This window comes from Sorex fumeus, unplaced genomic scaffold, assembly GCF_029834395.1.
Source record: "Sorex fumeus unplaced genomic scaffold, SorFum_2.1 ptg000116l, whole genome shotgun sequence".
Classification (NCBI taxonomy): domain Eukaryota; kingdom Metazoa; phylum Chordata; class Mammalia; order Eulipotyphla; family Soricidae; genus Sorex; species Sorex fumeus.
Genome location: NW_026606173.1, coordinates 4357448 through 4363081, shown reverse-complemented (window position 1 = coordinate 4363081; position 5634 = coordinate 4357448).

The following is a 5634-nucleotide window of genomic DNA, read 5'->3' as shown; positions in this document are numbered from 1 at the left end:
GCATCACATATGGTTCCCCGAACGTCACCATGTCTGCTCAAAAACAAAAACAAAACCTAGTGTAGTATTGCCAAGATCCTCACAATTTTCCACTAACCGGATCTTTTCCTTAGTATGGGACTCTTTGGACTTTGAGAACTACAGAGATGTACTCTAAATTCGTGGCATCATTTTCCAACGCTTTTTTTCCTGACAAGTTCTGGAATTGCATGTTGTGTTCAGTTCCAGAACTGAAACCGTGGCTTCAGGATTTGACATTACAGCACTTTGATTTGGGAATGAGGTCAGCAAGTACGAGTGCGCTGGTAAGATTCGCTAATTCAGAATAAATATTATTATGCCAGTAGCATAGCTCAGTGGACCAAGTATGTGATTGTTAAGGTGGAGGGCTGGGCGTGGCAGGGAGGAATTCCAAAGCCTGATGCTTGGAGTAGAGGACCCTTAGCTTCACTAGGTACTGAAATCAACCATGTATAAAAATACTGTGAGTTTTCATTTGCTTGACATTGGTGGTAGTTTACAATTCTAATTTGTGGGTCCTAGAGATAGTGCAGTGAAAGATATACTTGCTTTGCACAGGGATGGATATTCCATGCCCAGCAGTCCTTATGGTCTCCATAGACCCACAGAACTGATCCTAGACACTGCATGGTGTGCCCCTCCATCCACACAACCCCCAATAAATAGAAATTACAAAACAGAAAAAAAAAAAACAAAAAAATTCTTTGATCCTGAAAGCCATCACTTATGGTAAGAGCTTTGCATTGGCCACTCTGTCTGTCTCAGCTGTGTGATGATGCAGCGTTGCCGTCACTCCTGCATCACAGGTTCCGCAATGAGCATTAATCAAACCCACATGTGATGTATTTCATTTTGTCTTTAAAAGGGTGAGTCAGTTTTCTATAGGAGGAATTATTTCCAATTTGCTCCTTGATTAAGTTGGGGGGGCGGGAATTCACAGAATTTACTGACTCTGTGACCATCAATTTTGTGTGACCAACTTACAATAATGTGAAGTTATTCTATAATAAGAATCCATATGTCGGTAATTGCATTTGTATGGTGCATATGTGAGAAAACACATCTGAAAGACTGAAGTTTTTTGACAGAAGACTCGGAGAATAAGTGTTAATTGGAATCCTTCTCTGCTGTTCTACAGGGAAATAGCCAGCCTGAGAGGAATGTCTCTGATCCTTCGCTCTGTGACAATGTTTTGAGTGAGCAATCCTGCCCTTCGTGCCTTGGGGACACCAAGACAGGCGGGATGTCTTCTGAGGGTGATCAGAATGGCGAGAGCGACCTCACTCTGAAGAAGCCCTCACCTGGAAAAAGTTCCTTGGAGTGTGTTGTTTTCAGTTCACAGGTAGAAAATCCCCCAGTGGGGCAGCACCTAGGGAGAGCAGCACTGTTTAGTGAGACCCTCACAGCGACGTACCCTCAACCAAAGTCACCATGAGCAGAACACATCTAAGTCTAAGGAATGTGGGGGATCCTCCCCATGTTCTCAGCACCGTGGTATTCCCTTAGAAAACCACAGTGGACAGAATCCCCGGAAAAGTTGGCACCAACGACAAAGTGTGAGTCAAGGTTTACTCCATCGTGACCATATGAATATATATGCAGGAGCAAAACCTTATGCATGTGAAGAATGTGGGAAGGCCTTCACTAAACCATCATATCTTTTTATGCATAGGAGAATTCATACAGGAGAGAAACCACATAAATGTCAGACTTGTGGGAAGGCCTTTATTCAGACCTTACATCTTAATAGACATATGAAAACTCATAGTGGAGAGAAGCCTTATATATGTCAGGAGTGTGGCAAGGCCTTTACTCAATCCTCAAGCCTCAGTGACATACAAGTATGCACACTGGAGAGAAACCGTATAGATGTAAAGAATGTGGAAAGGCCTTTGCTGGGGCTGCAAGACTTAGTGTACATAGGAGAGTTCACAGTGGAGAGAAACCGTATATATGTAAGGAATGTGGAAAGTCTTTTGCTGGAGCCTCGGGACTTACTGCACATAGGAAAAGTCACACTGGGGAGAAACCATATATTTGAAGGACTATGGGAAGACCTTTGCTATGGCCTCAAGTCTTAGTGTACATAGGAGAATTCACACTGGAGAGAAACCTTATATATGTAAGGAATGTGGGAAGGCCTTTACTAGAGCCTCAAAACTTAGTGTACATAGGAGAATTCACACAGGATAGAAACTGTATATATGTATGGAATGTGGAAAGGCCTTTTCTGGATGCTCAAGACATACTGTACATAGGAAAATTCACACTGGCGAGAAACTGTATATGTAATAAATGTGTGAAGGCCTTTCCTGTGGCCTCAAAACTTAATGTACATAGGAGAATTCGCACTGGAGAGCAACCTTATATATGTAAGGAATGTGGAAAGGCCTTTGCTGGAGCCTCAAGACTTAGTGTACATAGGAGCATTTACACTGGAATAAAACCTTATATATGTGACGAATGTGGGAAGCCCTGCCATTCTGAATACCTTGCTCAGCACAGTAAAATTCAGTGGAGGGAAATCTTATCAGCATCAGACATGTGGGAAGGCCATCACTTGGTGCTATTCTCTTACTCAATATATCAGAATTCATACTGGAGAGAAACCGCATATATGTCAGGAAAGTGGGAACGGCTTCATGTTATCCTCACACCTTAGTCAACATAGAAAAATTCATACTGGATGATTTGATCCCTTAATAATAGTCTCTAAGGTCAGAACAGAACAGCTCAGTAAAGCGAGTTTCCTTTGGACAAGATGGTCAAGGGTGTTACAAAAGTGAAGTTACGAGGGAAGTAAGCCTGCCTGCTTGTGACAGCCTTCTCCTCATGTCAGTGAAAGGTACCTGCTGATTTTCACCCGGGCTGCAGCTATGTCAGTGTACCAGTGCTGAGCTTGCTTGTTTTATTTAACTTGTAAATAATGGGTCTTGGTGATGAAAATTAGGAGAAAGTTGACTGAATAAACCGATACAAAATCACCCCCTGCTCATAGCTGTCATGGCTCACCACTGTGTTATTGTTTGCTCTGCTTCTGGCTTGGCCAAGAGGTGCTGGTTAGTATAATTATGGGAGAAATCACCCAAGATGCTGATTTGAATCCTTTGAAATTGGAAATAAGGCAAACCTTCATTCTTCAGTCCTTTCTGTGTTAGGATTTGGGATGCTTGAGCACCCTGTGCCTCTGGTTTGGGAAATTCAGTGTGGGTCACGCCAGATTGTAGGGCACTTTCACCCTTGTTTTTTTCACTTGTTCTGGATAACCAGGCTTTGGGGGATGTGCTGCTTTTGAGGGGTGCTTGGGGGCTGTTCAGTGGCGCAGGTATCTTGGGTGAGGGTGCGTTATCCTGAAAGCCCTTGCAGCCACAATCGCAACCAGGTCCAAGATGGCACTGGAGGGTGGGCAAATGGACTTTGGGCCTTGGTTTGAGGGACCTGCAGAAAGTAGAGGTCTTAGCCATCTCATACCTCCCTACTCAGGACAGCGTGTAGCCCTGTTTGGAGTCTTTGGACTGGATATAACACTAATCAAAATTCCAGATATGTCGCTTTTTATTGGCTCCTGTGCTGGGATGGGGCCTTCGGGGCATGTCTTTACAAGTGAGAGGTATTTGCCTCTGAACTTTACTCTTTAGATTATATATATTTTTTGCTTTTTGGGTCACACCCAGAGATGCACAGGGGTTACCCCTGGCTTATACACTCAGGAATTACTCCTGGAAGTGCTCAGGGGACATATTGTTGCTGGAAATCAAACCCGAGTTGGTCGCGTGGAAGGAAAATGTCCTTTCCGCTCTGCTGTCACTCCAGCCCCTCTTTGGATTAATTTTAGTAGCTCTTTATATTAAGTGGAGTTGGAAGGGAAGAAAAGACATTCTTCAATGTTCAAGACTTACTTCTGGTTCTGAAGCTCAGGAATTATTCTGGGCTGCTGCTCGGCTTCTATGGGATGGGAAGGTTTGACCTGGATCAGCAAGGCAAACATCCTACTCGATTTATGATGAGTCTAACCCCAATATTGGTTTTTTTTTCATATCAAGTATTTCTACTTCCTGGTGGCGTGGTGCCACCAGCAGGTCAATCTGTGGCTGTGAGGCGAGTGTATCAGCAGACTGATGGCGCCCTCAGACTTCCAGATACCCCAAAATTGCTGCTGTGCCTTTGGCCGGACTCCAAAAACTTGGTGCAAAGTTTACCAGGAAAGTAAACAGCCAAAAGTTAGGTATGTGTGAGACACACCAAGAAACCATTTCTTGCTCAGCTATATATATGGAGGTAAGGCTTCTCTGGTTCCTGATCAAACTGCTTAAAGTACATTATCCCATAGAGTAAGAGATAAATCTTGGAACCCAGCAGCCTTTGCAGAGATGCACCCAGTCACCGCAATGGGCTACCAGTGCCAGACAACGGCAAGGGGGAAAGGGTGTGTCCCTCTGCCTGCTCCCCCTTTGGCTTGACAGCTGCCATCTTCCATTGGACATCTGCCATTGGACAGTCAGGTTCGGGCCTGCTGTGACAAACACGCAGAGCCTCATGAGATGGGGGTGACATGGCTCTTTCCTCCCTGCCCCAAGGAAACCCTGTGTCACTACCCACCAATGGACTCTCTTGCTTGGGATCAAGCTGCTTAACGGCCATGATCCCAGAGACTCAGAAACAAATTTCGGAGCCCAGCGACTTTTAGCAGAAATGCATCTGTTTCCCATAGTAGGTTACCAGCGCTGGGCCACCCCAGGTGGAAATAGGTTTCATGCCTTGGCCTGTTACCCCTGGCGGCTTGGTGGACACCATCTCCAATGGCCTCTGGACGGTTAGGTTTGGGCCCGCAGTGATGAGACATGCAGTACTGAAGGGGATGGTGGTGAAGCCAGCCCTTTTCTACCCACGCCAAAGAGACCCCGAGTTGCCTGGCGCCCATGAATGGCCTCTGTGGCTCATGATCAAGCTTCTTAATGGCCATGATCCCAGAGATTCAGAGACAAATCTAGAAACCCAGCAGCTTTTGGCAGAAATGCGTTGGGACCACGCATTAGGTTACTGTCGTTGGGTCACACAGGGGGAAAGAATGCTGTGCCTCTGCCTGCTCCACTTAGCGGATCCATGACCAACATCCTCCAGAGGCCATTGGAAAGTCAGGTTTGGGCCCACAGTGACAAGATACAATGGGCATAAAAGTATGGGTGTGGAGGTGACCCTTTCCTCCAGCCCCGAGACCCTAAGTTGCACCCACGAACCGCCTCTCTTCTGATAAAGCTGCTTAATGGCCATGATTCCATAGACTCAGGAACAACTATCAGAACCCAGCAGATTTTGGCAGAAATCCCTCCATATTGTTAAATTTTCAAAATTAAAAAATCATATGTTATTTATAACCTGCAATAGAAAATAAATTGTCTATTGTTGCCTTTTTGGCAGATCTCAGTGCTTGGGTAAAATCCCAAATAGTAATGGTGGGTCTAGTGTCAAAATATTGAATGTGATCAAAGTAGAGAGAGAGAGTAATGTGGAAATCATCTGCCCCACAGGTAGGTGGAGGATGTGGAATGGGGGGTATACTGGGGTTTTTGGTGGTAAAAAAACGGGCTCACTGAAGGGATGGGTGTTTCATTG